Raw genomic sequence first — 21,639 nt, forward strand, 5'->3', positions numbered from 1 at the left:
CATATGCCTAGGATCATGAAACTTCACAGGTAGATTGATCATGACTTGCAGATGACCCCTATTGATTTTGAGGTCACAAGGTCAAAGGTCAAGGTCACGGTGACCAGAAATAGTAAAATGCTTTTCGGATGATAACTCAAGAACGCTTTTGCCTAGGATCATGACACTTCATAGGTACATTGATCGTGACTCGCAGATGACCCCTATTGATTTTCAGGTCACTAGGTCAAAGGTCAAGGTCACAGTGACAAAAAACGTATTCACACAATGGCTGGCACTACAACGGACAGCCCATATGGGGGGCATGCGTGTTTTTTTTTTTTTTTAAACATCCCCCCCCCCCCCCCCCCCCGAACCCCTCCCCCCCTCAACCCCCCCCCCCCAAACCCCCCCCCAATTTTTTTTTTAAACATCTTATAAATTACCACACCCCACATTATACCCCCCCACCCCCCACCCCCCCACAATTTTTTTTTATGTGGGGGACATATTGTTTTTGCCCTGTCTGTCTGTTGGTCCGTTGGTCTGTCTGTCTGTTTGCGCCAACTTTAACATTTTGCAATAACTTTTGCTATATTGAAGATAGCAACTTTATATTTGGCATGCATGTGTATCTCATGAAGCTGCGCATTTTGAGTGGTGAAAGGTCAAGGTCAAGGTCATCCTTCAAGGTCAGAGGTCAAATAAATGTGGCCAAAATCGCTCATTTTATGAATACTTTTGCAATATTGAAGATAGCAACTTGATATTTGTCATGCATGTGTATCTCATGGAGCTGTACATTTTGAGTGGTGAAAGGTCAAGGTCAAGGTCATCCTTCAAGGTCAGAGGTCAATTACATGTGGCCAAAATCGCTCATTTTATGAATACTTTTGCAATATTGAAGATAGCAACTTGATATTTGGCATGCATGTGCATCTCATGGAGCTGCTCATTTTGAATGGTGAAAGGTCAAGGTCATCCTTCAAGGTCAGAGGTCAAATATATGTGGCCCAAATCGCTTATTTTATGAATACTTTTGCAATATTGAAGATAGCAACTTGATATTTGGCATGCATGTATCACAAGGACCGATTTTTACTCTCTTAATTTTGTTAAGATTTGTGATTCATTTAAATCCTAAGAAACAAACATCAAGATTATACAGTTCCAGTTTTAACACTTGCATTCAGCAATTTACTTTAAATAGATGCTTGTTCACAGTTTGTAGGATTTATATTTATTATGCTTGTTCACAGTTAATAAGATTTTTAGTAATAATCATTCTGCTGTTTTAATCCTTGCCATATTTGTTTGATCATGCCTTTCTAAGTCTAATACGATTGTTATTCACAGATTAAAATTAGTTAGTACATGTCAAGATAGGAAAATGTATATAAGAATTGAAATGTAAACATTTGGGGATAGAAACTGGCGGCACTCCGCAAAAGAACCTTGTAAAGTTATTTGTACATGTTGTTATTAAATATATTGTTACAACTTTATTTTGTGTTTGAGCTAATTCCCTTAAAGAAGATTTATTCACAAGGACCAGGAATTTCCTTTGTGAAACATGTGTATCTCATGGAGCTGCACATTTTGAGTGGTGAAAGGTCAAGGTCATCCTTCACAAGGTCAAGGTCATCCTTCAAGGTCAAACATCATATAGGGGGACATTGTGTTTCACAAACGCATCTTGTTTAAACATCTAAAAATTACCACACCCCACATTATTACCCCCCTTTCACCCCCTACCCCCCCCACCCCCATTTTTTTAAACATCTTATAAATTACCACACCCCACATTATACCCCCCTCTCACACCCCCCACCCCCTACCCCCCCCCACACACAACACACCCTACTCCCCCCCAATTTTTTTTTTAAACATGTAATAAATTATCATACCCCACATTATACCCCCCTCTCACTCCCCCTTACGACCACCCCCCCCCCTCCATCCCCCTTCCCCCCCCCCCTCCAATTTCTTTTTTTAAGCATCTAATAAATTACCCCCCCCCCCCCCCCCCCCCCCCAAAAAAAAATGTTTTTTTTTTAAACATCTTATAAATTACCCCACCCCACATTATACCCCTCTCACCCTCCCTACCCCCCCCCCCCCCCTATCCAACAATCGTCCAACAATCGTACCAAAGTCAAAATGTGTTTAAGACTACTTATAAAACTATGCAAATAAATATGTGGGACTTCGTTCATAAATTCCCTGTACATAAAGGAAGTGGAATGCATCTAATTTAATACAGCTATTGTGTCTATGTCATTATACATGTACATATACTAATGCACTGGAGAGCCTGTTGTTTGATCTTTAGATGAGCCATTAGTGTACCAACTGTGTTTTGTTGTATCAAATGAACAGTGCAATGAAACTGTTTCCATGGTAACTTTGACTTCAGTAGAATGTACTGGTTTACCAGTCAATATTCAGTGCAGTTTATAACATCCATCCATAAAGGAGACATAATAAAGATGAACTATATGACATTAACATGTAGTCATATAAATATGTAATATTTCAAATTGTTAATTTACAAATAAATATGCACATAAATCACTTTTCATAAGAATAAATTTGCCAAATAGAAGAGTAGTCATTTAACCCTTAAGATATTAGTATAAGTGTTACTTTACATCAACAACAGAAATACAGTAAAATATCTTACCTGTAGAAGAAAACAATTGGCAATGAAGTCACACTTTATTCAGGGATGTATGTTTTACCTTGTGTTTTTCATATGCCTTTTATACAAGGTTTTCTTAACAGTTGGCTAGACCAATGATTAAGCCTAACATTTTTAGAATGTCAATTTAATGATAAAAGGTTACAATTAGATAGGCTGCTTGGATAATATTGGATTATTATGTAACATAAGCTGTATTTGTTAGTTTAAGGCTAAGGGCTTGGAAGTTAAGATGTCTGTATATGATTAACAATATTATGTAAAATTGGTTGCATAACAATGCATATTTGAAGCAGTTAAATCCCAGGAAAATAGTGAAATTAAAACTAAATAACATTTTAAAATTATTACTTCAAAGTCACTAGGTCAAATGTCAAATTCTCAGTGACAAAACCTGACTTCACACAATAGCTCTCACTACAACTCACAGCCCATATAGGGGGGCATGCATGTTTTACAAACAGCCCTTGTCCAATTGAAGGCTTCCCAAAATAAAAGAAATCTTTTTATGCCCCCCTTCCAAGAAGAGGGGGTATATTGTTTTGCACATGTCGGTCCGTCCGTCTGTCCGTCCATTCACCAGATGGTTTCCGGATGATAACTCAAGAAGGCTTACGCCTAGGATCATGAAACTTCATAGGTACATTGATCATGACTGGCAGATGACCACTATTGATTTTGTGGTCACTAGGTCAAAGGTCAAGGTCACATTGACTCGTTTTTGGATGCAGTTTAGGACCACATTTTCAGAATATATTATGTACTGGTGTCGTGGGGTCTGCGTCCCCTTGGGGTCTGCGTCCCCACCAGATGGTTTCTGGATGATAACTCAAGAAGGCTTACGCCTAGGATCATGAAACTTCATAGGTACATTGATAATGACTGGCAGATGACCCCTATTGATTTTGAGGTCACTAGGTCAAAGGTCAAGGTCACAGTTACTCGTTTTTGGATGCAGTTAAGGGCCACATTTGCAGATTATATTATGTACTGGTGTCGTGGGGTCTCCGTCCCCACCAGATGGTGTCCGGATGATAACTCAAGAACGCTTACGCCTAGGATCATGAAACTTCATAGGTACATTGATCATGACTGGCAGATGACCCCTATTGATTTTGAGGTCACTAGGTCAAAGGTCAAGGTCACAGTGACTCGTTCTTGGATGCAGTTTAGGTCCACATTTGCAGATTATATTATGTACTTGTGTCGTGGGGTCTTTCTACCAGGGCTAGTGCTGTCCCAAAATTTCTTTGAGCCAACCAGTTTTTTGTTTTTTCGGTGCGCAAAAACTGGTTTGGAAATAATTATATATATATTATATATACATATACTATCAATTTGTTATGCCCCCCTTCGAAGAAGAGGGGGCGTCGGTCTGTCCGTCCACCAGATGGTTTCCAGATGATAACTCAAGAACGCATAGGCCTAGGATAATAAAAATTCATAGGTGGATTGATCATTTATGGCAGGTGACCCCTATAGATTTTTAGGTCACTAGGTCAAAGGTCAAGGTCACAGTGACTCGAAACAGTAAAACGGTTTCTGGATGATAACTCAAGAATGCTTACGCCTAGGTTAATGAAACTTCATAGGTACATTGATCATGACTGGCAGATGACCCCTATAGATTTTCAGGTCACTAGGTTAAAGGTCAAGGTCACAGTGACTTGAAACAGTAAAATGGTTTCCGGATGATAACTCAAGAATGCTGACGCCTAAGATTATGAAACTTTATAGGGACATTGATCATGACTGGCAGACGACCCCTATTGATTTTCAGGTCACTAGGTCAAAGGTCAAGGTCACAGTGACAAAAAACGTAATCACAATGGCTGCCACTACAACTGACAGCCCATATGGGGGGCATGCATGTTTTACAAACAGCCCTTGTTTTAAATCTTTTTCTATAAAGAAGGAATGTAGTTGACACTTGTTCATAGTTTCATTCCATTGTTCCTCAAAAAGTTGTAACTATGTTGCTCTGGTATCTTCAATACCATTGAGTAATTAAATAGTAATTAAATTGAATGCTTTTTAATTCCCTTTTATTATTGTTTAATTTGAGTTACAATGCTATGAGGTTAAATTTTATATACACTTGGATGTATTATGAATATTGCTGGGCCAAGTGTGAGGTTGAGCGCTCCAAAACCCAGCTTTATTCTTATTTGTGTTTATGTTGTTTTGTATTGTGCTGTTTTGTACTGTTTGGGCAATCGGTCACTTGCCTTAAATAAAGGACCAACTAATTGTTTATAATAATAATTCAATACTACTCCAGCAGCTGGAGTTTCACTTCTTTATACTGTGCCTAATTTAATATCAAATGGTGACTTTTTGTCAAGGTTGGACCTTGCAGTAAATATAAGAATGACCTTCTGCTGATGCAACTAGATATTTACTTTGTTGATATTTGATTTCAGAGGACACCCTTCCTGAAAACCTCGCTTAGTGCGACTGCGCCATACGTGACCCTTCAGTGAACTGAGATTCCAGGCGGAATGTCAAACTGGTACTACTCAGGTCTCCAGCAATAGCCTCAGCCTTGGACGCAGGTTCATGATGCACCCATGGCCTTACTTATTTCTGAACATCTCAATCTCACAGCAATTGATGTGAATTAATGATAATAAGACTCCACAAACCACGTTATGGAGAGGGTATATTGAAGTCAATGTTCTGTAAGTTGTTTAGTCAAAGCGGCATTTTTTGCATATATTATAAGAAGATTTGTATCAAATCTAAATTTCTCAAAGAATTAAATTGAAACTTAAATTGTGTAAAACCGTTGAACAGTAAGTTATAAGTGGTGATTTTGTTGCATGCAAAGCCCCATTGTTTCATTGGCCAAGTCACTCTTTTACCCAGTATTATAATACTTTCAGTATCGCACCATACATGGGAAATCAGAAGATATGAAACTTATATTCTAATCAGGGTTTTAAATAACATTTTGCCCACAGATGCGCTGTAACCTATATGCAATTCTGGGTTATAATTAGCATTGTGTCCACAGTTGCGCAAAGTTGTTTGAATAGTAGTGTCTAAAAACAAAGAAAGCATAGTCACTTGCATCCCTTGTTATCAATCATGTTCATGAAGGAGCCATTGTGAAATATTATGTTGCATTTTGACAAATTGCCAAGTATATGTCTTTTAGCTTATCATGTTAAGTGTTTGGAAGTACATAGCCACGTCAACGCAGCAGCAAAAACAACAGTAGCAGTCTAGTAAGCTGTCTTACACGTTTGAGCTACCTAGTTGTAGCAGTTTTCAGCAACGTTGTCACAATATGGATTGTTTTAATAAAACCTAATGGAGTTATAGAGCATAATTACTGATTCTCGTGTAAGATCGTACTTTTATAATGCACTGTCATCAACAACACTGATGCATATGCATGACAGCTAATACAAGTATTCATGCACAAACTAAAGTATGAATTTCTTGATAATTTAATTTATTCGCAAACATTAGTTTCAAAACATATTTAAGCATATCAATATTTTTTACTTTGCTTTAATTTATTGTTTGATTTTTATCACTTTGCCTTTCTTTTCCTAACCAGGTCAAGGGTCACCCCGCAACGTTCACTGCCTAGCGATGAAATCATCCACCGTTACATGTAGTTGGTCAGTAAAATGAGCGTTTTGTCTGCATATAATGTAAAAAGATTTTATCAAACAACATCTACATTTCTCACAGGATTAAATTGATACTTCAGTTGTTTGATCGCCATGAAGTCTTGCTTTGATTGGTAGATGGTCATCTTGTGACAAAGCCTTAAATTATCATTGGTCAAGTCACTTTTGCACAAGATCAAATTAAATAACACTGTATCTCACCACACATGGGAATTCAGAGGCTGTGTAACTTATATTCTATTCAGGGTTAATAACTAACATTGTGCCCACAGTTGTGTAAAGTTGTGTGAATATTTTTGTATAAAAAAAAGAGTAAAGCATTTGCATAACTTGTAATCAATAGTGTTCGATGAAGAAACACTCATTTTGAAAATGACCAATACTCCAGAATATATTTGTTTTTTGACGGATCTTGGTCAGTGTTTAGCAGTATCCTTACGACCAAGCCACGTCGCCAAAGCAGCAATAACAGCAGCAGTCAAGTAATTTGTCTGCCACGTTTGATCTACCTATTTGCCATGGTTTGTTGCAAAGTCCACTCAGCATGGATTGTTTTAATAAAACAAATGGAGTTAAAGAAGATATTTGCTGATTCCTGTGTATGATCTTAATTGTATATGAAACAATACATGAACAACACTGACGCATATGAAAGGTAGCTAATACGAGTATTCATGCACAAATTAAAGAATGAATTTCTTTATAATTTTTAGTCATTATAAAAAATTCGTTTCCAAACGTATTTAAGCATATTTATATTGTTATGCCGTATAACAAAATAAAACAAAGGGTTCATTCAAAATTTCTAATTTTACTTTCAATTTCAGTTTCATTATTATTTTCATTACAACAAAGCATATATCCAAAAAATATCATATACAATCAATAATATAATATTCGTACCTGCATCTTATTCTGTATCATAATCTTTTTCTTGTTTAAATAATCTTAACCAGATGTTTTTCGTTTAAATCTGTATTCCAAACTGAAACTTGTTTACTTTCGAATCCGCTATTTATACTTTTTTGGGCATGACGTCACTGACAAGTGACGACCGTTAAAGTAAAATATATACCAATGAACGTAATGTGAAATGGTGGATTTATTGAATGAATGAGAATCAAGTTTGAACAATAATATTATACAAATACAATGACAAAAACTTAAGTTGAGCAAAATACATCAACGGAAATCAATAAATATTGTGTTTATGAATATAAATTTATTTAGATAATAAGAATGTTAATTTAATAAGGAGTGTTTGTTTACATTACACCATGTATTACGGAATGGCCAATGGGAGGAGTAACGGCCTAGCAATATATTGACCATGCTTTGATTTATTGTTTGATTTAATCACTCTGCCATTCTTTTACTTACCAGGTTGAGGGTCGACCAAAACCACCCAGTGCCTTACGATGAAAACCTCCAACGGGACTGTGACCTTGCCCTTGGACTCACCTAATGGTCAGGTTCAAGGTCACATGGGCTTAGATAGTCACTGCAGTAAGAATGTTTAAGATTTTAAATTTTATGAGTACTTTGACTGACCTTAATGACATAACTAAAGCACATTTAAAAGTGGCTACATATAACTACACAGTGTATACCAATATTTTGCAGTATGTTATTGTAAATTGCTTTTTCTGCTTTTGATACATAATAATATCAATAATCTCAGTTTAGAACCTAAAAGAAGGCAGCTTTTATGATTTTCCATTTTTAATTTTGTATATTTATTACTTTAGGTTATTCCATAAACTGTGTTGATGTGGTTTTAATAATGTTTGAAAAATGATATTGAAAACTTGATGATCAAGCTATTTTATATTGTTCCATCTGTATTTGTGAACAAAATGACTGCAGAACAGGGCATCACTAAGTAAATCTATTAACATTTACCTTTAAATTTGTATTTTTACATGTTTGTATTTGTCAAAATGACTATAAAACAGGGCATCAACCGAACCATCTATCTGTATTAACATTTTCATTTAAATATAATTGCTCAATCACTCACAGTAAACGGAATTTCTACACAAAAAAAAACACAAGAGGACTATCTTTAATCATTTCCCTTAAATAGTGTTTATCATTTTCAATAAAGAAGATGACTTCACAATAGGACATCCGAGACTGCAATGACGAAATGAGTGTCCTCACTTCAGCAGTGGAGGCCAATACACAATACGAGAGTTTCCAGCGGATTACCTTATCTGGTATGTATGGGTTTATTTTAAACCTAATTATTATATGATTTAGTTAGGTAAGAATATATATGTATGTAGTTTAAATATAGATTTAATATTATTCACTGAAGTAAAAATATGAGAACAATTATAACAATATTTGTGTTCAACATCAGTCAGCCAGTAAATTATTTTTTATTCCCGCTGAAAAAAAATAGGAGGGGATATAGTACTAGTCTCCGTCCGTCTGTCTGTCCGTCCGTCTGTGTGTCTGTGCGTCCGTCCTTCCGTCGGAAACTTTGTCCAGAGCATAACTCCAAATCTATTCGATGGATTTACTTTAAACTTAGAAAATAAACCGATGGCAACTAGGAGAATTGCAGTGACCAAGAACCATAACTCTGTCTATCTAGGTTTTTGAATTATCTCCCCTTTTATATAATTTTAAAGTAAATTTTTGACCGGAGCATAACTCTAAATCTACTGAAGGGATTTACTTGAAACTTGAAATATAAACAGATGGCAAGTAGGGAAAGTGCAGTGACTAAGAACCAGAACTATATCTACCTTAGATTTTGAATTATCTTCCTTTATTTAATTTCAAAGTAAATTTTTGTCTGGAGCATAACTCTTAATTTACTGAAGGGATTAACGTGAAACTTGAAATATAAACAGATGGCAAGTAACAGAAGTGCAGTGACTAAGAACCATAACTCTATCTACCTTAGTTATGGAATTATCCCCCTGTATTTAATTTCAAAGTACATTTTTGTCCGGAGCATAACTCTGAATCTATAAAGGGATTAACTTGAAACTTAAAAAAGTAAACAGATGGCAAGTAGGAGAAGTGCACTTACTAAGAACCATAACTCTATCTACCTTAGTTTTTGAATTACCTCCCTTTATTTTATTTAAAAGTAAATTTTGTCCGGAGCATAACTCTAAATATACTGAAGGGATTTACTTGAAACTAGAAATATAAACAGATGGCAAGTAGGAGAAGTGCAGTGAACATGAACCATAACTCTTTTGGCCGTAGTTTTTTAATTATATTCCTTTATTTTTTTAATTATTTTTTTATATTATATTTTATTTATTTATATTTTTTAATTATATTTAATTAAATTTTATAGTACATATTTTAACTTTTCAATTTTTAATATCTCCCTTTATCTTATATTACAATAATATTTTAATTTCAACAACGAAGAATTCACTGTTAAATAAATAGATGAGTTTATGGAAAAATACAGTGACAAGAACAGTAACTGTTTATAGTCCTCTTCTTTAATTACCTCACTTTCTTTTATTTCCTTATATTTTATTCTGTACAGCATATCTCAAACACTATATAACTAATTGATCCTTGAAATATAAATGGATGGCACAGGTGCCATGTTTTACAAATATTATTCTTCTCTCTAAAACAAATGTTGTCATACATGCAAACACATGTCGGCAGGGATTTGGCACTGTTATGACAAGCTCTTGTTTTTCTAAAAAATGCAAATGTGTGTCGAATATTAATAGGACATTGTGTTTGTCATAAATCAATTTAAAATATTAAATTAATATACAACAGTGCACTCATTCTGACACGTTTTTTCCACCATACTTTTTGTTGGTTTGTAAGGATGCAATTAAAAAAAGTGTGTATCTGACTTTGCATCAGACCCCTATTAGAAATAGAGCCCTGCCTATAAAGAGACTAATCCAGTACCGACCTGTGCACATGTCTTTTGCAATAAACAAGCTGTCATACTTGCACTTGTCTTTGGCGTATTCTCAGATGAGTCACTATATCAATGTATTCAAGGTTAATTTTTACTTTAAAAAATAACAGTGCGTAAATGTAAGCCCCGTAAATTGAAGTTATTTCAAAATAAAACACAAGTAAATTACTTTTAAACTGTTCTCACGTTAGTTTTTGTTATTGTACTGAAACAAAAAAAAGTGTTGCATTTGGTAAATCTTCATATATGTAAAACACTTTTTCTAGAACAAGTATATTTAAACCATTTCTTGTTAACCCGCCATGTGTATTTTATGCCCCAATTCAAAGAAGAGGGGGTATATTATTTTGCAGGATGTTTGCCAGTCTGTTGTTGGGTGTGTTGGTAGACCAGTTGATTTCCTATAACTAACTCATCAACAAATTGATCTATTGGCTTCATACTTCATATATGCATTTGCCTTGGACAGTAGATGGCCTCTATTGAAAATGGGGTCGCTAGGTCAAAGGTCACAGTCACAATACGTGTGAAAATCCTTTCTGATCAATAACTCGTCAACAAATTGACCTATTGGCTTGATACTTCACATGTGCATTGGCCATGGACGGTAGATGACCCCTATTGAAATTGGGGTCACTAGGTTAATGGTCAAGGTCACTGTTGCAATAAATGCGAAAATCATGTCCGATTAATAACTTGTAAAAAAATTGACCAATTGGCTTGATACTGAACATGTGCATCGGTCTTAGACAGTAGAGGGCGTCTATTGAAATTTGGGTCACTTGTTCAAAGGTCAAGGTCACTGTGACATTAGGTGTTAAATTGGTATTCATTCGATATGTCATCAAAGGATTGAGTGGTGGGTGTCAAGGCTCTGTTTTGGGAGGTATTTGTCACAGACCGTGGAGCTCTTGTTTTTATTAACATTCTTTAAAAAAAAGTTTGGTGATAAACCAAAATGAACTTGTGTTTCCTCTCTAATTATTTTAGCTTAATTGCCTTCACATTTTTAAATCGCTTTACATCACTAGAACATCGTCGCTCTAGTTAAATATTTTGACATGGCATTGTCGATATGAAAGATCGAAACACTGACAAGTGTTTTGTCGGGTTTAAATTAGTTATGTTTGTCCTTGAAAACGCTAGTATTGTCTTTAATTTTTTTGACGCACGATTTACTTTTATTCCAGAAAACCTGGGAAGCAGAGCAATGAGTATGTCCCAGGAGCATTTGCAGTCACAGCAAGTGAACCAGCGGCAGTCATCGTCTCCAGATTCTGAGATCCCCATGCTTCACAACCCTTAGTCTATGAAAATCATGCAGAGCGAACCTTGGGTGAGTTTTCGTGTCATGTGCATGCTTTTTCATGGCCTCACTTTCAGAGATTGGTGGGTGCATGTAGATTTACCCTTTTGTGTCCATACATCTTTCAATCCAGCTGTGTTTTTTTTTGTCATGTGTGACCTAGAAAAGTATTGCTTCTTGTGTGATAAAATCAGACATATTTACAATCATGTGAACTTTCCTTCTTGTTTATTCCCCTTAAAATGAAGTTTAGGGGTGTATATAGGAGTGAGCTTGTCAGTCGGTCGGTTCGTATTAAGTGTCCACTCTCTAATTCAAGTTGTTTTCATCCGATTTTCACCAAACTTGGTCAGATGTTGTATCTAGATGATTTCTAGATCAAGTTCGAATATGGATCATGCCGGGTCAAAAACTAGGTCACTGGATCACTTAGTGCGTTTTAAACATTAAGTATGGTGTCCGCTCTCTTATTCAAGTAGTTTTCATCAGAGCTTCACCAAACTTGGTTAGAATGTGTATCTAGATGATGTGTAGGTAAAGTTCAAACATGGGCCTTGCCGGGTTAAAAACTAGGTCACGGGGTCACTTAGTGCATTTTAAACATTAAGGATGGTGTCCGCTGTTTTTTTGTGAAGGCAACATGCAAAATATTCAGTGTCAATGCGGCATGTAGAGTATAAGTCACGTCTGTGACGAAGCTCTAGTTTTGGTTAATTTTTAGCTCGGCTGTTTTCGGAGAAAACCCGAGCTATTGTCATAGCCAGCTCTTCGTCGGCCGTCCGGCGTAGGCGTCGTGCTAAAACCTTAACATTGGCCTTAACTTTTTAAATATTGAAGATAGAAACTTGATATTTGGTATGCATGTGTATCGCATAAAGCTGCACATTTTGAGTGGTAAAATTTCAAGGTGAACATCATCCTTCAAGGTCTAGGGTCAAAAAACAAATCCAAGGGAAGTAATAAGCTTTAAATGGACATAGTTATCTGACCTGCCAACGTATATATTTTTGTTAAATAAATCAAAGTGGTGCAGAAGGTGGCATTTTGTTTCTGACAAACACATCATGGTAAAAGGTCAAGGTCATCCTTTACGGTCTACGGTAAAAAATACAAATCCAAGGGAAGTAATAAGCTTTAAAGGGAGATACCTATTGAATATATAACATAGCAACTTGATATATTTGGCATGCATGTGTATCTCATGGAGCTGCACATTTTGAGTGGTGAATCTACAGTCACGGTAGTGGCTTTTAATTATTTGCTACTCAAAATAGAGATTTGTTAGAGACAATTATTTTCAAGGGAAGTAATTTATTTAATTATAAATGTCATATTATATATTTCCTTACCAAGAATGGAAGTTCTTTTCACAGTTACTGTACAGATTAATTATTTTGTTTATTTATAACTCAAATGATTGATTGGTCAATGTTTTTTTTTTTAATTATATAATTATCATTTCTTTCATGTTTATTACATTCCTGTGGACTTATGTCCATAGATACATGATCTGACGAACGCATCTCTTGTTTTAAATGATATAGTTATCATTTCTTACCTGTTCTTATTTTTAAATGCTAGTTTTCATTAAATACCAGTGGACTTATGTCCATAGATACATGATGAACTCTGGCTATGATTTCTTTGATAAACCACAGGCCTAGGTTGTCAGTGTTGTCTGATTTGATCATTTTTGACTGTCTACAGACCCCCCCCCCCCCCCCCCCCCCCCCGGTTGGATTGGACAAAATCCAAGGGAAGTAATAAGCTTTCAAGGGAGATGATTTCTATTCCTGCCAAATGATAAATATATATTTTATTTCAAAGCGGCGCAGTAGGGGGCATTGTTTCTGACGAACACATCTCTTGTTGGGTCACTAGGTCAAAGGTCAAGGTCACTGTGATCTCTAAACAAAAAATAATAATTTCTGACAAGCTTTCGCAGCCGAGCGTGGCACCTGTTATGCGGTGCTCTTGTTCTTTCATAGTAGTAAAGTTTTCAGTCAAAAGTAAAATGTGGTTGCATCGGTGACTTTTTGCCTACTTCACAGCAGACATCTCAGAAAAACTCTTTTCAACATGTTTTATTTTCTATTGGCTAGCTGGCCCTTTCTTAATTGTTGTAAATGATAAGGAAATATTTTTCCAATGGAAAAATGTATGTTTATGGAATATCATCCCATATTTCCTGATTGATGGAGAGACTTAAAGTTAGTTGGTAGTAAAGTGGTTATAATTAACTTTTAATGTAACTCAATGTATAAAAGTGCTATTATTGTACTTGTTTATCATGGGTAACACGCATAAAATGAAAAACTGACATTTACTGTTATGAATCTTTCTTTTTTTCAGACATTGACGAAATCAACCCGGCAAATCGGAAGGACAGCCTGTTGCTACAGTTATCATATTAACCCAGTCATACCAAAGAAGCTCAGAGATATAAATGCTGTTTAAGATGTGCTAGTCTCCACATACTCCATGTCTGGTGTGAACATGTACAATTGAAGGTCTCTACATACCCCATGTCTGATGTGAACATGTACAATTGAATGTCTCTACATACTCCATGTCTGGTGTGAACATGTACAATTGAAGGTCTCTGCATACCCAATGTCTGGTGTGAACATGTACAATTGAATGTCTCTACATACTCCATGTCTGGTGTGAACATGTACAATTGAAGGTCTCTGCATACCCCATGTCAGGTGTGAACATGTACAATTGAAGGTCTCTACATACCACATGTCTGGTGTGAACATGTACAATTGAAGGTCTCTGCATACTCCGTGTCTGGTGTGAACAGGTACAATTGAAGGTCTCTGCATACCCCATGTCTGGTGTTAACATGTACCATTGAACATCTCTACATACCCCATGTCTGGTGTGAACATGTACAATTGAAGGTCTCTGCATACTCCATGTCAGGTGTGAACATGTACAATTGAAGGTCTCTACATACCCCATGTCTGGTGTGAACATGTACAATTGAAGGTCTCTGCATACCCCATGTCTGGTGTTAACATGTACCATTGAACATCTCTACATACCCCATGTCTGGTGTGAACATGTACAATTGAAGGTCTCTGCATACTCCATGTCTGGTGTGAACATGTACAATTGAATGTCTCTACATACCCCATGTCAGGTGTGAACATGTACAATTGAAGGTCTCTTCATACCCCATGTCTGGTGTGAACATGTACAATTGAAGATCTCTACATACCCCATGTCTGGTGTGAACATGTGCAATTAAATATCTCTACATACCCCATGTCTGGTGTGAACATGTACAATTGAAGGTCTCTGCATACCCCATGTCTGGTGTGAACATGTACACTTGAATGTCTAGATACCCCATGTCTGGTGTAAACATGTACAATTGAAGGTCTCTACATACCACATGTCTGGTGTGAACATGTACAATTAAAGGTCTGTACATACCCCATGTCTGGTGTGAACATGTACAACTGAAGATCTCTACGTACCCCATGTCCGGTGTGAACATGTACAATTGAAGGTATCTACATACCCCATGTCTGGTGTGAACATGTACAATTGAAGGTATCTACATACCCCGTGTCCGGTGTGAACATGTACAATTGAAGGTCTCATCTTTGAAATTGGGACAGGTGGAAAATTGATGCATTGATGCAGACAGAAGTCGCATAATGACAAATCACAACAAAAAGTGAAAATCCAGACAGTCTTGTGGCCAGCCATGTTTTTATGTGACCATCCAAGTTGTGTTCAAAGAAAACAATAGTTCATGTTTTATTGGAAATATGATGCTGATAGTCATTTTATGTAAAAGGCTTTTATGAACTGTATTTAAATACTCAGTATAATAAGATTAAGATTACTTGATAAAAGCAATAATGAACAATATTATTTTAAGAGCAAAATTAGCAAGTCTATCCAATTACTGTGTCTGTATTATGAAATTTTATTTTGGAAATGTTAAGGAAAATATAATGTTACTAAATATATGTCTATTAGTGTTCATTTTAACATTTGTCAAAGCTGTTTAAATGATGCCGGTAACTTTGACAAAATTGAAAGAAAGTGTATTCTTTTCATGTAATGAGACATGCTTCAGTTTGTTTTGGCTTAACATGTAATATAGAGGTGGTAGTAGGTTAAACACATTGTTTAGACAGGTGGATAATTTTAATGCTAAGGCTTTGATAACTTTAAGTGTGCCCATTGGTGTCAGGTGTTTTTGTCAAGCATCTTGTTTATTATCTTAGTATTTGAAGACAATATTGATTAATTTTAGACAAAATCATTTAATCTTCCTTAAATTGTCTATTCGGTATTTACTACCAGTTATTTATTAATTTACTTGAACATGATTTAATAATGACTTTTTTGTTGCTTAAAATGCTTTAGATCTATATGTTTTAAAACTAAGCATTTAAAAACGAAAATATAAGATGTGGGAATAATGTCTAAAGTTATGATAGTTATTTTTTGTTTTTGTAAAGTTAATTTTGCCTTATATGTTTGTGTATAGACATTTAGACGACCAGATTAACCTGACCAAGAATTCTTGATCAATGTGTATATCGGTCACTTCATTTGTCATTTGTATATAGAGCGATTGCGAAATGATCGTATTGTTAATGAAAATCATGCGTTTATTGTTGCCATTTTGATTTTTGCTGTTAACATGTATTTGTACAAACAATTGTCATCCTGTACATCTTTTAGATGCCAGATAATAAAAACAAACTTTGCTTGTGGGAATGCTCATTTAAAACTTTCTTAATGATACAGAACAACACATTCTGAAGAGGCTAATAAATTATGCTTTAGGCAATAGGAACATCTTGTTACTAGTATATGTACTGCTTTTCATTAGATAAAGTCAACTATTGAAAGATTGGTTTAACTTTTTTTTGCATTATCTTAAGAAAAATTAATATATTCTACTTGGAAATCAGTCAATTGCAAATCAAGCGAGAGTGATTTAACATGCTAACACTTGTCAATAATTGAATTGTCTCTCTTTGTACATAAATATAGGGATGTTGTTGCTTGAAAAACAAAGTTATATCCGTTGTTAGATAATGCTTTTGTTTATCTCTCAACATAACAAGTACATTCATTTGTTCATCTCTCAACATAACAAGTACATTCATACAGTTATTAAAAATATGACACTCTTAATTCTCAGCCATCAGTTTGTATTGGGATGTTGTGGAATACTTACTAAACTAATATACGTCTGTTTTATGAATGAATAGCTATGGTACAATATGATACTCAGTGTTACAAAACATGTGTAATAAAAATATAATGTCATTTATTTGAAATCATAAAATTTAGTTGTCCATACAATGCTTACAGTTTTGCACTTGCGATGATAAAGGAAATGTTCTGCTCAAAATGTCTTTTTAAGACATGTGAAAATTGTAGCAATCATATTGTACTTGTATTTATATTATACATGATAAGAATTTACTTATGGCTGATGATAGCGGCTGTTTACTATTTGTGTAACAGTTTGTTCCACTCGACCATTAGACCGTATTTCCTTAAACATGTGATTGTTTATATTGAACTTAAATTGAATGCATGAAACATGATTGTTCTGTTGCTTAACAGTTGAAAATAGCTTGATGTTTGTAAAATTGTATGAAATGTTTCAAATAAATCATTTTGATTACATACAAAAATAAAATTACATTTTGCGTTACTTTGAATGCATAACAAACAATTGTTACCATACAATCATATTAGTATTGAACTTAATTAATACTTTAACTTTAAGATGCGATTTTTACAATAATGTGTTAATATTTTCATCCATTCCAAATAAGCATTGTGCATTAGTAAATATAGGGTGTATATACACTGCTTAGATGCCTTTTTTAAATTGCTTGTGTACGTCATATTGATTAAAGACTCTTATGTATTGCATATTTGTGTGTGCCAATGTCTTACTTATTTCTTCACAGTCCTTAAATTACTGCAAATAGTACTTTAAGAATGTTAAAATATTTATCTTAACCCTTTCAGTGCGGGAACCTAATTTTGAAGGCCTTTGCAAACAGTTTGGATCCAGATGAGACGCCACAGAACGTGGCGTCTCATCAGGATCCAAACTGTTTGCTATTCTGATAGTATTCTTTGAAAAAAATCGAAGAAAATGCTAATTTTAGAAATTCAGCAGACGACATTTTAGCAGACGACAAATTTCCCAGCATGCAAAGGGTTAACTATAACCAGGTTATCTGTTAATTTAAGTTTCATACATAATATTTAGTGCTAATAAATCAGCACTATTTATTGATTTTTTATATGGGCACTTCCCATGACTTTATTCGTGAATATTTCTTTGAATGTGCGGTAGGGAAAACATTGTTTGCTTGAAGGTTAGAAACTTAATGTTGACATCTTGAAAGATGGCAGTAAACATTTAACTGCAGAGTAGCTGGGGAAAAGATTGCTGTTAAACAATGTTAGACAGAACTCCACGCAAGATATGTCATGCATGCGATATGCATGAACTATCTTTTTAAAATAATATGGATCTGAATTATTTTTAAGAAATGGTATGGTTATGAGGGTCTCTATGTGCAAAATGTTGCATTTATTTAGTGTACAAGTTATTGCTTAAACATTGAATTTGTTGTAGAAATAATATAGTTTATGTGACTTAAAGAGATATACACGTTTATGTTAGTGATGTGTTTTTGCTGATCCAAGTCTGTTCCTACACACTATTTAAAGTAGATAACTACAAGTTATCTCATTTAAATGGGAAAAGTATTGTACTGTGAAAAAGTGTTGTGAGTTCAAATAAAAATACTATGAACCGTTGTATTAGTACTATATTGGCTCCCCTATTGAAACTATGGCACACATATTGATTTTGGCCTCTCCGTCTATTAGTTCACCGTCATACTTTGGTCGACATTGGTTACCAGTCAATATCTTAAGAACTATTCCGTTAAGAGCTTTTAAATTTCACATTGTGATTGGCGTTCTTGGAGGTTTAGTATCGTTTGATTTTGGATTCCTCAGGTAAAGTATTAAGGTTGCAGGGGTCTCTTTGGTGAAAATGGTAACAATGACGGGATTAAGACTTGAGCACACCATCGTCTTTGCATTCAGTCAATACTTGATGTAACGTTTATAAGGAAATCGTTCAATGAGACATCACTCATACGTATGCACACGTTTCCTCATGGTGACAAAGGCGTTATTGAGACGTCGTCACACATGATAATTTTACAAAATCATGCTGGTAAAGCCTTAAATTTGATAACTGCTGTGATTCAATTTGATGCTGACGAAGTCATGTCGTCAGAATATCTACATGCTTTTGGTCAAAGCAAACTTAGCAAATGCAGACTACTCTCTGTTGATAACACAGTATTGTTTTCAATGTATCAAATAACACAAATTTTAGGGAAAGAAATTGATGAAAACCTATCGGTAAATGCCCTTTGTCTTGTATTGTGAGACAGAACTACCTAATAGTAGAGTGCCCATGATACATGTAGAAGGAAAATCGTTTAATTATCTAACCACACATGTGTGACGTATGCAAGTCAAAATAGTCTACGGACATTTGCCAGTTTGCTATAAACAACACAAGGTGAATTCACTTTTCTATCGGCAAGTATTGTGCTTAGATGTTCTATTTACAAGATTTGTATACGGGTCATGCAAAAATTGATCTTATGCAATATGATCCCAACGTAGCTTCAGCCAGGCCTGCGCAATCGCACAGTCTTGTAAGAATATGAATACTGAATAAACTACTCGGTTATTACCAAACCTTGCGTGCCTTTTTTAAAGCGGAAAGCGTAGCCATTGATGGGAAAGTGCGCAGGCTTGGCTTGAGCTACTCTGGCCGCATATGTCATAAGACCGATTTTCGCATGACGCGGATGATATAGTTTTATTTGAATATGGGGAAAAACTGCGTCTCAAAGCCAAACAACTTATTTGGCATAGTAAATATAAATAGTAAGTATAAATAAGAAACATGCAGTTCTCTATTTTGGAACAGCTTGATGCGCAGAGGAGATTTGACAGGACCTTCGCGGAAACGTCGATTGCAGTGCCAATGTGAACATATCCTTGGAAAACCGAATAACGTGTGCCTGAAGACGAGAACATGTCAAAACGTGAACGAGCATTTGTAATAGGATTTGTTTCTACATGTATGGATATGTTTTGACTGCGGCATCATCGCTTTCTACTGTCTTCTAGGCACTAGTCAGTTAATACATGTATCCTCAAATATAAATTTACGTGTTTTTTTCACGTAATGTGCCTGTTCCAACGCCGACCAGTTGCATATACATTCTGTATTTTTCAATATGAAACCGAGAAATAATAGTTTAATAAATATCTTTAAAATTTACTTATTACGCAACCTACCATTGGCTGCAGAGTTTAACCAGTTTGTTCTGTTTTGCTGACTGCCTCGTGAAGTTCGCGTTTTGCATCGCGTATTTTGTAATTTTGATAAATCTGTTGTTTTTTTCTGTTTTCATGACCCACATACCATTTAAATAGCGAATGCTTATAAAATAAACAACTAAGGCTTTATTTACTGAAAACAGCGTACTATGTAACTGGCAATTTAAACGTTAATTTATAATAAGCTTGAATACAAGTTCAGAAGAAAGAGTCCCTGAGCACCGCGACACTGAACGCTTTATACCCTTGCATATACTGTTTGTACAGTCAAAACATGCTGAGGACTTACGCGTATATACGATCGTATTACTATTTTTAAATCGATAAAACGATATTGTATTAACGACTTTAATACATTTCAAACGAAGTCGAGAATAACAACGTAACGTGTTTTTTTTCAATGGCAAATAATGTTTTGCTTTCTTGTACTCAAAACAGGTACTCAGTTGTGTAATCCCAATCGATTTGTGCAAATTCGTTCATAGGAAACATGGACAAATTGTGATCAATTATATATCAAACACGAGTCAATTTGTCGGTATTGGCGTTAATTTGCTCGTGAATTTTCCATGAAGTAAGAACATAAGAAGTATTTGATGTTTTATAACATTTATCAGCCCTGTTAATAAATTAATTTGATATTGCGATAATAATATAATTCGTGTACTGAGAAAACTGGGCTTAATGCATGTGCCTACAGTCCGCAAAGGCTTATCAGGGATGACAATTTCCGCTTAAGCTAGATTTTTGGTAAAAAGGGACTTCCTTTAAGCAAAAAATTCTGTTAAAGCTGAAAATGTCGTCCCTGATCAGCCTGTGCGGCTACAAAGCTAATCTGGGACGACCATTAACGCACATGCATTATGCCCAGTTTTCTCAGAACACGACTTATATATTCACATTGCAATCGTGTAGGCTCTCGTTACGCGAGCTTGATTATTTAAACTATTTGTAAAGAGGCAAATCAACTGATTTTTATATAAGAAGAGACTATCTGCAAACCAAAAATACCGTAAAAGCGGAAAGTGTTGTCCCTAATTAGCCTGTACGGACTTCACAGGCTAACCTGGGACGACACTTTACGAACATGCATCAAACCCCTTTTCACAGAGTACGGCCCGTATTTAATCTTTGTCAGAATGCCTTTTAAATGTGGTCTCATGGGATCTTTCGAATGAATCGCAGCACTTATTAGTATTGGTGTGTGCAAAATTAAAATAATCTTGTACATTTTATGTTCAATAAAGTTATAAATTAACAGAACTTATAATTCAGAGCTTCTGTTATCGAGATACAATTCTTATTCGGAACATCACTTACAATAAACTGCAATAATGTAGCGGTAGAAAATAGCGCTTCATTAGTAATAATTGAGCATAACATAAAAGAAAACGTATTTCGTGAAACGTATTTTGTGCCCATAATATTGAACAGGAGGAGTGCAAGCTGGTACTTTTTTTTTAATTCGGCGGTCGAAAATGAAAATACAAGGAAATGAATGTGTCAACCAGATACTTCAATAACAACAAAAGTTTTGTTTTAGTAACGTTTGATGATGTCATGAGGGAAAGCTGTCGCTTTTAATAATTTAAGAAGAATCGGAAATCAAAGTTATGCTATTGAAGCATGTGGGAAGGAGAAATGC

General features: G+C 35.2%; 1 protein-coding gene across 1 annotated transcript in view; it reads left to right on the forward strand.

The window, feature by feature from the left end:
- LOC127864234 (uncharacterized) overlaps window positions 1-18,376 on the forward strand; it is a 210,584-nt gene extending 192,208 nt beyond the window's left edge. The window contains exons 11-17 of the mRNA XM_052403926.1: window positions 5,104-5,361; window positions 5,841-5,910; window positions 6,249-6,312; window positions 11,437-11,582; window positions 13,905-14,128; window positions 14,261-14,326; window positions 14,855-18,376. The gene's annotated coding sequence lies outside the window, so the exon portion shown is untranslated. The remainder of the gene's footprint in view (window positions 1-5,103; window positions 5,362-5,840; window positions 5,911-6,248; window positions 6,313-11,436; window positions 11,583-13,904; window positions 14,129-14,260; window positions 14,327-14,854) is intronic.
- Window positions 18,377-21,639: the final 3,263 nt, after the last annotated feature.

This window comes from Dreissena polymorpha, chromosome 1, assembly GCF_020536995.1.
Source record: "Dreissena polymorpha isolate Duluth1 chromosome 1, UMN_Dpol_1.0, whole genome shotgun sequence".
NCBI lineage: Eukaryota > Metazoa > Mollusca > Bivalvia > Myida > Dreissenidae > Dreissena > Dreissena polymorpha.